This window comes from Adiantum capillus-veneris, chromosome 4, assembly GCF_014529385.1.
Source record: "Adiantum capillus-veneris isolate H3 chromosome 4, ASM1452938v2, whole genome shotgun sequence".
In the NCBI taxonomy this organism is placed as follows: Eukaryota; Viridiplantae; Streptophyta; class Polypodiopsida; order Polypodiales; family Pteridaceae; genus Adiantum; species Adiantum capillus-veneris.
In genome coordinates this window covers 122,154,946-122,168,746 of record NC_140934.1, presented here as the reverse complement: position 1 = coordinate 122,168,746, position 13,801 = coordinate 122,154,946, and positions in this window count along the sequence as shown.

Below are 13,801 nucleotides of genomic sequence, written 5' to 3'. Positions count from 1 at the left end.
TTTGTGTCAGACTACAGTGGGGTTAGAAAACTACACACTTTGTCCTTGACTATGTAGACCATCGCGTCGCATTGCAAGGTGTGTTAGATTCCCCATCTCTAGCTATGAAAACCATAGTGTTTCACCATAGAGAGGGTGTATGGTTCAATAATCGCTCAGTCTCTAGCTATGGAGACCACTACATCACACTCTAGAGAGGGATCAAGGAATAATACACTTATCTACAGGTGAATTAATTGATCACTTGTTTAGTATAGCGCATGAAGAACTCAATAAGAAATAAGAGAGTTGCACTATTATCACAGCTACCATATTTATATACACACATTTGCTTAAACAATTGCATATCAAGTTGTGCCCTTTAAGCATGATTGTGTGTGTTTAAATATGATAGATGTGCCAATCATGCACGTTCTTTATTTCTCATTGAATTCATAGTTGTCCATTTTGAACAAGTGACTTTACACCAAAGTTCATGTAAGAAAATGTCTTGTCCTTGACTGTGCAACACCATGTTGCATTGCAGGGAGGGTTTAAATACAAACAAACACTCTATCTATGGCTATGCAGACCAACGTGTCACACTACAAAGAGGGCTTAAGGAGTGATATACCTACTTGCTTACAGTGAAGTATCTAATCTTATCCAAAACAATTCATTACAAATTTGGTAAGAAATAAAAGTTGTCCCGCCATTTGTGCACATCTTCTATTTCTGACTAAATTTATAATTGATCATTTTGGACAAGGTTACATGCTTTGCTTCAAAGTCCAAATAAGTGTATATATTTAGCTTACTCCTAGCTATGCAAACCACCACGTCGCACTACAAGGAGGACTGTGGTTTAAATGTACACCTTGTCCTTGAGTGTGCAGACCCCTATGTGGCACTATAGGAGGGTTCTGTCTTTTGAGTTTTTCATTTTAAATTAACATTTACTTACATCAAATTAGGTATTTTTATGTTTATGTTTGATGTCATTTATGTTCGTGACATTTTCATGCAAGTTATTATGAAATTTTCAACCCTAAACGTTTAGATTCTCTTCTTTAGTTTGCTTTTCAAAATTCCAACCATAGTAGAGACAAAGCTATCGTGTGCTCATCAAAAAGTTTCTATTGATACTCTTGTACTCTATCTATATCATGTGATAGAGGATCATGTATGTTACAAGCATTTAATCTGCTTGCGTCAAAGTTTGAGGACTTCATTACAGAGCTTGTGAGACATTGTTTCACTAAGGTAGAATCTTCATTTTCTTCAATGCAATTTGACCCAATCATGATGAAAAATGGAGTCATGCACATAACGGTCAAGAAACTTGTAGATTGTCAAAACGTTCAAAAGCATCTAACTTCCTGAGATCAAGACGGTCACATGGATTTTAGATTGGATGCAGCTTATTTTGCAGGTCCATTCAGAGCTTAAGGGAAAAACTAGACAAGAAGACTCCTCCAAATTTCCAAGGATTGAACAGGAATTTATCATGAAGCAATTGCTGAATCTGTAGCCCAAATTTCAATAGTAGTCACATCTTCTACATGTTCCTCTATCATAGAGGCAATTGCTTTGGATGAAAGCCTAACCCCCCAATCCTTCACTTACTTGGTAAAACTTCAATTTATCACCCACAGGCTCTCCAACTTCGTGAAGGTTTCTTTGTTGTTGCGAAACATATCAGAGTGGCACATCCAAAATTCAAGGATGCAGTGTATGCAACCAAGATCTACAAGCTCATGTTTGCGCTCTTTGCCACACTGTCAAAGCAAGGGACTTGCCGATACACCGTGTACGAGCCGCAGACGGCTCCAAGCACACAACTAGTTTAACTAGTAAGCTCAAAGAGGGCAATGGTGTGTCACTCACCGCCTTATGCTCCTGCCGTAGAGGATTCCTCGCCGCGAAGAAGAGGGAGACGCCGCTACGCCACGCTCAACCGCCTCGCCGCCGTCGTGCCGCCGCAACGCTCGATCGCACACACACTCTCACTCTCTCTCTCTCTCTCACACACACACACACACTCACGCACACACACAAGGAGATGGTGAAGGAGAAGGTGGAGATGGAGCAAGAGGAGCTTCTATTGCACAATGAGAGAATCACTCAATTTTAGGTTTAATTGGCTTTTATGTGAGCTCACCCCATTCACACTTGGGCGCGCATGCTTAGCCAACTAACCCTAGCATGTTCGTGTTAGAGTGCGCCTCTCATCGGCGATCACTCTACCTTTCCCTATTGGACCGACAAGCCCGGTGCCTGACTCTACTTAAATAAATAATACGGTTACGGTGTCCGTCGTAGGCGATAGGGTGTGCGTGAGCCACGAGGGTTAACATTGCCCCCCTTCCTGATGTAGATTCCGTCCTCGGAAGCTATTGAGTTGAAGCTTGGTATGTCCATGTTGTAGAGCATCTAGATTTGAATCTGCAAGGCAAAGTCACTGTTTTAGCAAGTGGAATTATATTGCCATAAATCATGAGGGGAATGTAAAGTACATGTGGAAATGAGTAAATGCAAGATTTATGAAATGTTAGACTGCCATTAAGGACAAATAAATTGCACTTTGAGTAGATTAATTAATCAAGAGGTTTGAGCTTATGGGTGAGTCTATCAATTAGTTAGCTATGACTAAGGTTAAAACAACTACTCTAGTACTAGCTAAGCTAAGAAGATTATCTAAATGCAAGATTCCCTAATTATGCTTTTCAGCTTTGATTAGCCAACTCGCTCTCACAACTGCAAACAAAAGCTTGAAATGTTAACTGTAAGCTCAATGGAAGTCTTTTAATTTTTTATTTTTTTTTCTTTTTTTTTTACTTTGGGTCACAATCATGTGACATGTGTGCTTATTTTGTATGTCCGGGGTTTTTTGCTTCTCAAGGAAAAGCACCCACACTGGGAACCTCTAGGGCTGTAGTACCATAGACAATACATGTGAGTGAAGTACCAATTCCAGCCAGGATTTCTCTTCTAGCGTAAGATTTTTCATTTGTGGCACTTATGTTGTTTTTTTTTTTTTTTTTGCTTCCATTTCCTTGGTATTCGCACTAGTGTTTTTTGTTGTTTAAGTGAGCAAGACTTTCTCTGCCTAAAACATTCCTAAGGTCTCAAATACTCGGATAATTTTATTAGCTAGGCCTAGTGGTCAAGTAAATGAGTTAACCTAAAGTCACGGTCTCCTAATGTCCAGGCTCATCCATAAGATTAATAAACTGGAGTTCAATCAACTTAAGCAAAGACAAATTTATACATCTATAATGACAGATAACAATCATAACTATTGCACTCAAACAAAGAATGAAAAATCATTATTAGCAATTACACATATCCACCAACATGAATCATGGAAAGTAGTACACCTGGAGGTATGGAGTGGCTCATTTCGTTGAAGCAGATGTCCTCAGCCATGTGGATGGAGATCCATATAAGTCCTACCTAACACATCCAAAAATAGGCACTATACCTCTAGGAGGCATGTCAGTGTGAAAAATTAAAGCTCCTAAAAAACAAACTCAAAACACAATCTAGACCCCTAACCTACCTATCTGTCACCCCTTTTAGAATCAAGGAAAGAGGATATTAGATAAACCGGGTGGCCACCCTAAGGCTAGGCCTCTATCCTCATCATCTAGATAAATAAAATAGTTGTCCGTGAGGCCATAGTCTTCCTCTGTCTCTATTAGTTCCTCTTCATCATCCTCTTATGCAAGCATGCTAATCAAGAACCTCGCGATGCGTGGATACTCATCTTGTGCAAAAGAATAAGCATGTGCCGTTGGAGACACATCCGCTACTGGGTAGGGATCACTAGTTAGCCATAGGCGTATCAGCCATTCTAACTCCTCAAAATTTCTCTCACATGCAAGGCTCTCTATCAAATCCCATTCACAAGAAAGTATAGGGTAGCATACGTAGAACACTTGAGGAAAAGACAAAGGGTACCTTTCATCAAAAATAGAAGTGCATGCCTCTGGTGAAGTAGCCATTTCTGACAAGACAGATAGATTTGGTTAGGCCTTTAAAACATAAGAGTTGTTTTTGTGTGTTGCTTGAATTGACACGGTGAATTTGGACTTATATGTAAGATCTGATAGGGTGCTCTCTCGTTGCTAGTTGCTCTTGCTCTTTACTATTTTTGTTTTTTGTGAGTATAAGGCTATATATATACATTCCCTAAGATTGGAATTGAGAGGTCAGGGAGGAAGGTTGAGAGGGGAGCGAGTGAATGATTGATGTTAGCAAGCACTCCCCCCTTCCTTGGGTAGATCATACCTTTTGGAATGAGGTCGTCACCTTTTGAAACCAATTGTTCCAAGTTGTTATGGGTGAAGGTTTTAACCAATAGTTTTCGACCGCCCTATGCGTTTCATCTAGTTGCAAGGGTGGTAAGGTACTCTCCCATGATTTTATTTGCAACGTTGTTGTAGGTGGTGAACTTACCCCGGGAGGTGCAAACTCTTTCGTGCTTGTATGGATATGTACAGTGGTAGGTGGAGGTTGTGTCGAAGCTTCTATTTGCGTATAGGAACTACATGAAGAGCAAGAAGCTTCATTTGATTTCCCTGTTCCTGAGCTAGGTGGAACAAATCGTTCTTTCTTTGGTACCCAAACTAGCTCTAGATCGGGTGTGTAACATTCCATGATTTTTTCCTTTCCGCGATTTTCAATTTGTTTTAGAGCCACAGGATTGGGTTTACATGGGCCAGGTGACAGGTAAGAGTACACTTTACGTTTGGGCACCCAGATTTGATCATTTCCTTCATAGTATCCTTGGGCTTCCAATAGTCGTTTAGGAATCCAACGCAACGTTTCTTTACATTTCTTGGAGTGAGTGGGACGGTTCTTACTAGGTTTTCATTTTTTTGCATCAACCATGCTCACTACAGAGGCTTTAGGGACAAACTTGTATGTTTTCTTTGTTATATTAGGATGGTTCTTGTGTGTCTCAAGCTTTCTTTCAACTACATCAGTTGAAGCTCTAGAGAGTTGGGCTATGGGGACGTATGGTTCAACCTCCTGGACATGCAATGTCTTGGGTTTTATTTCCTTAGGAAATATCTCAGGGACTATGGCTTGAGTGGTAGAGCTAAGAGTTGGTTTTTGCGTTGTAACACCCCCAGTCCCCCAATCAATAGTGCATTTGGTGGCTATCATCCACGTGCGGCCTAGGTTTATATTACCCTCCATAGTTCCAATAGGCATGACCAAAAAGTCTTGAGCTACAATTCCATTGTCATAACTGACAGAAGTGTGTCAGATTCCAAAAACCGTAGTTTTTTTCTTGTTGACACCCTTGACTTGGATAATACTCTCAGATAGAGGTGGCTTCCCTAACTGACACCACACCCCATAGGATAGCAGATTATATTTAGCACCCGTGTCCAATAAGGCGTTATATAGCACTTTTCCATAGGCACTATTTAACTCAATAGGGTATCGTAGAGGTGTGTCAGAGTCCAACCCATCCTCTTCGATTTCCACGTGGAATGCATTTGTGACTCCAAGGTTAGCCTCTCGTTTTTGTCTTATACGTTGTTGTCGCTCCTTAGCCTCAGCTTGAGCTTGTATCTTGTTTAACTCGGTTTGTGCTTTGGCGGCCTTCTTTTGATGAATGGCCCGTAGTTCTTCTTGGCTTAAAGGATCATAATATCTTTTGAATTTACTCCCATTGAGGAATCCAATGGTTTCCACTCCATCAAGAGTTTCCACACGAAGGGTACCTTGTGGGGTAATTTCACATACTCTATATGGTCCTTTACCAACATATTTCAACTTTTTCTTCTCTTTACGTACTCCATACATAAGGACTTTATCACCAACTTTGATGTCCTTGTCCTTCACATGGCGATCAAACCACTTCTTTCTCCTATCCTTTTCCACAAGAGCATTTTGCACAGCCAACTGTCTCTCTTCGTCTAGTTTTTCTAAGATATACAAACGCTCGGTTAAGGGGTTACCATTCCATCCTTCTTGCGAAGCTACCCTAAGACTAGGAATGACAAACTCCCAAGGCATAACCGCTTCTTGGCCGTATACCATTTTGAATGGCGTACAATTAATAGCCACTTTATAAGTAGTACGATAAGCCCATAGAGCAGATGTCAACTTCAAATCCCAATCAGTGCGATGAGCTTCTACTGTCTTGGTTAAAATAGAGATTAGAGTCTTGTTGGTGCTCTCGGCTTGTCCATTAGCTTGCGGGTAATAAGGTGTAGACTTATGGTGGGATATCATAAAGGTCGTGGTAAGCTCTCTTATTACCTCATTTATAAAATGGGTACCATTATCACTAACAATTTCAAAAGGGCAACCAAATCTTGTGATAATGTTCTAAAAAAGAAACTTAGCTGTTGTCCTCGCGTCAGCTTTTTGTGAAGCCTTAGCTTCAGCCCACTTTGTTACATAGTCCGTAGCAACTAGAATATATCGAGATTGAGTGTTGCGAGCTGCGGGACTAATTGGACCTACAAAGTCTAAGCCCCATTTTTCAAATGGTTGGGTTACTTTAATAGGATGTAAGGGCATTCTGTCTTTGCGCTGTGTGGTCTTGTAACGTTGGCACTCATCACACCCTTTTGTAAAAAGTGATGCATCCTTAAATAAAGTTGGCCACCAATAGCCTGATTGCAACACCTTTCTAGCAGTCAGGTCTCCTGAAAAATGTCCTCCTGCTATGCCCATATGTGCTTCTTGCAAGATATACAAATATTCATCCTCGCGGGCACAACGCCTAAGAATATCGTCCTTGCCTAGTCTATACAGAGTTCCAGCAATCAAACAATAGGGTTCACATTCTTTTACTAGCCTTCGAGAGATATCCTTACGAAGTTCCTTGGGTGGAAAACCATTAACTAAAAAGTTAACAATGTTCTCACTCCATTCAGGCATAGTCTCAACTATGAATAGGGAAGTATCGGGTAATTCATCATCAACTCCTGTAGGGGCTTCACCATTGGGTATGCGAGACAAATGATCAGCCATGACGTGCCTTTTACCGGGTCTCACTATAATCGTGAAATCAAACTCCAGAAGAATTAACAACCATCGTGTGATTCTTCCTGTGGAGCATGGCTTGTTTACCAGATACAGCAACGCTTGATGGTCCACATAAAATACAAACTTGTTTGCCAGAAGGTAGTAGCGAAATTTCTTTACTGCATAAACCATTGCCAAACCTTCTCGCTCTGTAGTGGTGTAGTTCCTTTCAGCATCGTTCAATTGACGGCTTGCAAAGCTAATGGGATAGTCCAATTTATGTTCGGAGCACTTGCTAGTGTTTTCTTCAATTGTTCATAGGCCTGGTCACACTCTTCAGTCCATTTAAATTCAATGAGAAGCTTGTACAAAGGACATGCTATCTCAGCGAAAAATAAAATAAACCGTCGATAATAACCCACGTGTCCCATGAACCTTTGAACTCCCTTGTAATTGGTTGGTGGTGGTAACTCTAGAATCACTTTAATTTTGCTTTCATCGGTTGAGATACCATTCTTGGATACTATATGCCCTAAAATAACTCCATGCTTGACCCAAAATTGGCATTTGAACGGGTTCAATGAGATACGATATAACCTACACTTTTCAAACACCTTCCGCAAACATGATAGATGTTCTTTCCAAGAAGAGTAAACACAAAGGTCGTCTAAGAAAGCTTCACAAAACTCTCTCAAATATTCTTTAAAAGCAGTGTTTATTAATCGTTGGAATGTAGCAGGGGCATTTGTTAAGCCAAAAGCCATCACACGAAATGCTAACACGCCAAATTCTGTGATGAAGGCAGTTTTAGCTTGGTCCTCTAGCGCTATCGTGATTTGGTTGTAGCCTGAGTACCCATCTAGAAAGCTATAAGCTTCCTTGCCTGCAACTCTTTCGAGTACATGTTCGAAATATGGTAGGGGGTAATGGTCTCTTCTAGTAGCTGCATTAACTTTTTTGAGGTCCACGCACACCCTGAGTTTCCCATTCTTTTTTGGCACGATAACTATTGGAGACACCCATTCAGAGTGTTCAATAGGATATATGAACCCACATTTGATAAGCTTTTCTAGTTCTTCTTGAATGATCTTTGCGTACTTAGGATTCATCGGGTAGGGTCTTTGTTGTACGGGCTTCGCAGTGCTAATCATAGGGATTGTATGTTGGACCACAGAAGGTGGAACACCTTTCATATCATGGTATGTCCAAGCGAATACGTCCTTGAATTCCTTGAGAAGCTCTTTGAGGACCGCCTCTTCAACTTCTGTGAGGTCTTGGGCAATAAAAACAGGTTTTGATTCTTCACCGGGGTCAGCTAATTCTATTTCTTTAACTATTGCCGGACCATCATAGATTCCATTATTCCCATCGATAGGTATTCTTTGGGCTTTTGTGTACATAACCTTTGCTTCCCCTGTGGTGTAAGATTTGAAATGTTCTGGTGCAGGATGCAAGTCTGTGGATTCTGGTTGTGCTTTGGTTTGTGCTTCCATTTCTGCTTTCTTGTGTTGTCGAGCTAACTCTTGGTTTTGACGCCTCCTTGCAGTGCGGCTCAACTTTGGCTTGTCTATGATCTCTAATTGGGCTATGTCATGGGGTCGTGGTCTACACCACATAACATTTTGGAGATATTCATCACAATTGTCTACCAATTTTCGATGAGCATCACATGCTCCTATATAACTGAGCCATTCTGCTGAGGATCTCTTCTTTTTTATCCTAGCACGTACATTGGCTCGATATCGACGCCTCTTAAGGTTTTTCTTTTTCTTATTTGAGACCTGCTTTTGATTTGCATTTAGATGTGGCTCACTAAAGGAGTCCTCGTTGGTGTCCTCTTCACTCTCGGGGGAGCTATCATCGGTTGATGTGCTCGGTCCTTCCGAATGTTTTGACTCTGAACTTGCTCCACTCTCTAATTCATGAGATTCAGAATCCGTTTCACTCTGGGAGTCAGTGTCCAAGTCGTGTTGGTCAAAGTCTTCTATTGAGCTATCGGTGTCACTGTCAGATTGGTCCACAATTTCCTTGCCCTTAGAAGATGCATGTATGGCACTTATCATGTTCAGAGGTGCAATTTGTGGTACCTCTTCCCCCTCTGGTGTGACCCAAGTGGTTCCTCTATTTCCCCAGGTATCTATGGTTGCAGCTAGGTGTACCCAGTCTACGTTGTCTGATTCCGTCATACCCGGTATCCACTCTAAGGACAGAATCTTAGAATTGCAAATAGACATGATTTTTAGACCAATCATGAACCATTTGTGCTTCCCTCATGAATGGTCGTCCTAAAATCATTTCATATGACATAAGGTGTTTAGAGAAATCCATTACAATGAATGTATGTCGTACCTTGTGTCCTAGAACTTTGATCTTAAGATCCTTGAGCATCCCCATAGGTTTGGCTATGGTACCATTTGCCATCTTTACCACAATGTTAGTAACATTGAGGCGGGGTTTTCCCATGGATTCCCAACAATCTTTTGTAACGATGCTAACTCCCGCACCACCATCAAGAATTCCCTTTATAGTTAATCCCTTGGTAGTGATGGGTAGGGTCGCATTAGACTCGTCGCCTTCAAAATACTGCCCTAATTCGTTAATGGGTACCTCGATCACAGACTCGTGTCCATCTAAGTCAAGTGATTGCACATGATTTTCCTCATCAATCATAATCGAGTCAGGCCTATTTGGTTGTGCAAACTGCGGTAATCCCATTCGTAGCTCTCCGTTAAGGAATGCTCAAAGTGCAAGGAATAACTCAGGATCTCCATACAGCTTTGCTATGATCGTGGTTCGGACCTCAGAAGACATGAAGTCCACTAGTTTGGCAACATTCATTGGCATTTTGCAGGGTGTAGGTCCTTGACTAGGAACTGGTGAGGATGGAATCTCATATTCCTCAATGGGATCAGGTATTCCTTCGTTAAACATCCTTTCCAACAAGAAAGGTGTATGCTCACTTTCTGATGTCCCGTCCTCACTCCCTTCTTGGATGATACTAGATATGGCTAACGGTCTATGGTTCATGTGGGGTGGATGAACTTGCATGGGAAACACTGTGTCATGAATTTTGACATGCATGGGTTCTGGTTCTAGTTTCCTTTGAGTCTCCTCCACTAAACCTCTTAGATGTTTCACCTGCTCAATCTCGTCTACTGGGTTTGGGTACGTCCCAATCTTCTTTTTATGATTCTTCCCTTTTTGCCCCTGCGGTTTATCTTGGGGGTCTTGGATTGGATTTGGAAACACTTGTGGTGTTTTCAGAGGCTCTTTATGGTTTTCTCTTATTCGGTTTTCATTTGGTTCCATGTTACGGTTTTCTTTGTCGGTCTTTCCCTTTGTGGTATTGGTTCTAGTCTCCATTGTCTCGATTGAATCTGAATCATCCTCGAGGTCATTCATATACACGGGGTCATCTCCTGTTCCTATGTTTGTTTTGGAACTTGGCTTTGAATTTCCCGTATTCTGCGACCTCTTCCTTCGTGTCTTCTTTTTCTTTGCTTGGATAACTGACGCGGTATCTCTCTCTTTGAGGATATGGCCTGGCCCTTGAAGCATGGACCGTGTAATCGCATAAGCGGGTGCGACGGGTGGTATTGGCGATGTCACACTAGCAATTTCGACCAAATTTAGGGGTGTGATTTTAGGCGCATTTGGGTTATAGGGGCATTGGGCAATCAAGTGATCTATGCCACAACGATTACATGTGAGTATTGGCATTGCAGACGTGCTCCCTTGATTCATTTGCATCTGTGCAGCATTCTTTTGCAGCCTAATAGGGCACTCCGCTGCCCGATGTGGTCCACCACACTCGTAGCATTGAAGAGGTGGCCTCCTAGCCTGGGTGTTGATATTTTGACCTCTGGATGCGAGAGCAGTAGCTTGATAAACCGGCTTGACTTGCCCCCAACAATCTTCCATGTAGTATATAGGACACTCTTCCAAGGTATCAAGTCCGTAGGCAATACTAGTGTCTATTTCCTCCTCACAGCCATCTGCATAAGCATTTGATGGCTCGCAACCCACTTGGTTCATAGGGGCGACTCTTGGATGCGGGGGCTGCGGTCCTAGCACAGGAGGTGGTAGCGGTGTAGCTTGTACAACATTTTGAGATCTAGGGACCATGTGTTGTGGTAGTTGCTCAACAGGTGGAGCAGGCATCAATACAGGAGCTCGAGGTGCATCCGTCCAGGCTACAGGTGGTCTATTTGCCATCATATGTTTGATCATTAAACAATCCTTAGCTTGGTGACCATACCTACCACATGCGTTGCAAGTTCCATTAAATTTTACTCTAAATGTAGGGCACTCACTAGTGCTATGTGGACCTAAGAAAATGGAACACCATTGTTGCTCCCTTCTTGGATACATGTGGCTATTTTGAGGGGGTCGATTATCCTTAAGAGACTCTTGGATTGCCTTGGTGAGGTGTGTCAAGAATGTCTCAAATACCTTTGGCTCATTGGCAATGGGCTTTGCAGTCATGGGTTCATACTCAATGGCTTGTGAGCTAGTGGATCTCGTGTCAGTAGACACCCTCATGCCTGCTATCATCAAGTTGTCCTCTAATTGGATTGCATTGGCAGTGACATCTTCCCAGGTTGTGATACCTCTAATCACTAGTCCATTATAGATTCCTTCATTCCTCAACCCTTGGTTGAATCGATCAAGCAGTTGGTTATTGTTGAAGCGCTCATTTACAGGGCAGCGAGAGTTTAAGTGCTTTAGACGACTAATGAAGTCCCTTACTGACTCTCCTTCCTTACGTTCGGCCTTTTGTAGCTGAGATGCTACACCCCAAAGCACACCTTCTCGTATGTACTCCTTTAGAAACAACCTTCGAAGGGTAGGGTAGATTGTTTTCTCGTCCACCCTTAGGGTTCTATACCAATCTCCAGCCTTCCCACTTAATGTCAAGCTTAAGGCATTGCACTTATGTAGTTCGTTGCGTTCCCCTAAGGAATCACATACTTGTTCAAACACTTCAATGTGTTTTCTAGCATCTTCGTCCCCATTGAATTTTTGCGTGAGTTTGGCAATTTGTACTGCCTTACTTCTAGGCTCTCTATCAGATGCATGACGCATATTTTCCGCGATAGATCGACCTATGGTTTGAGCAAACACTGCCAAGTCACCTATGTGAGGAGGCAGGGCCGGTGGAGGTACTCTTGGAATCATATGTGGGAGAGGGACAGGTACCGGTCTTGGCATATGTGTGGATGATGCAGGATATGGAACATAACCGGGCATAGGTCCACTCGGATAAGGGCTAGGGAGCGGCACTCGAGGAGCATGAACAAGTGGCACAATTGGAGGTGTGGGGTCCATGTGTGCATAAGGGGCTAGAGGCACATACGGTCGAGGCCCCATATCAGGTACTACGACACTAGGTAGTGGCACTGCGCTAACCGTAGATGTCATCGGTACATTCTCTGTCAGGCCTATCCCTGGAGTGAGCACTGTGTTTTCCTTAATAGAGGGTTGAGCCAAGTTAGGGAAGCTAAAGTTGTCGCTCGGAGGCTCAGATTGCATAGAGACCCCAGGTGAAATGACGTAAGATGGGTCCATGGGACTCATTAGAGGAGTCTCCATTTGTGATAGAGTAGGCTGTTGAGCCTTGCTCGTATCCAGAAATCTCATGGGGCCAGTTGAGAGTATATTTACCCCTCGGTTTTGCCTTTCTGATTGAATAATTCCATGGATAACATTACAGATCATTTTCTGTTGATCTTCGATGCTCGTGGCACTAGAGGTGGATTGTACAATCTCTATCCATCCTACATGGTAGGCGTGGCCCGAGTGTAGATCCGTCAACACATCAGTGTGGAGGTCGTATGTCCAATGATCATTAATGAACAATCCTTCTAGAGTCGACGTGTTAACGGTTTCTTGTGAGGTAGAAGCAATGTTGCTCCCCGTGGTTTTACTTGTCACCAACGGTACTCTAGAGGGAACTTCTGAAGGAGGCAGCTCAACAGGGCCTTCTTGGTAAGAAGTTGGCAGGATATCCACATGGACACTCTTTGGGGGTGTGGGGTCCACGTGCGATGTGAAAGGAGAGTCCACTTCCCCACCCCCTTCGTGTGCTTCATTTGCATCAGGTTCCAAGAGAGTAGCTCTACCTAATGTTTCCATGAAATGGCTAAACATACTAGTACTAGGCTGTGGAGCTTCGGCAGGTGCATGGTCTTCTCTCTCAGTGTTTTGGGTAGGGTATGCTTCCATGATTTCTGAGTCGGAGGAGGAATCACTAGCGGCTATTTTAGGGTCTTGGGTGGTGCTACCTTGTGTCCCCGCTGAGGGTCTAGAGCCTATCATGGATGGGTAATGGGTGTCCGTATGAATAGAGGCACCCTCAATATTCTCGTGTTCTAGCACCCGCCCAGAGCGTAAGTGCATGTGCTTTTGATACCCTAAGGTGTCAAAAAGCTGCTCTAGGAGGCCTTGTGACTAGTTTTTAGCGTGTTTTTTGTTTTTTTTTTTGCTAGATTTTTTAGAGCGTGTCGTGGAATGGGCCGTGTGATAGCTCGAAACGAGCGTATCGCTAGGAGGGACGCGTTGTGCTTTACAGCCCACCGTTTGGTTCTATTTTGCTTCGGAAAAGCCCGAAATAGTCTTTTCCTAGCTGGGGAACTAGGCTCCAAATAGCAAGTCTAAAGGTGCAAGTGGGAAGAGAAGGGAGGAGAGTGGAGGACTTGTCCCACATGCTCTCATTCCCTCTTGAGGAGGTAGGGTATATATATAAGAGTGAGTCTAGTATATATCATAAGACTGAGGACTGAGGCCTGGGCCTGGGCCTGGGCCTGGGCCTGGGCCTAGGCCTGGG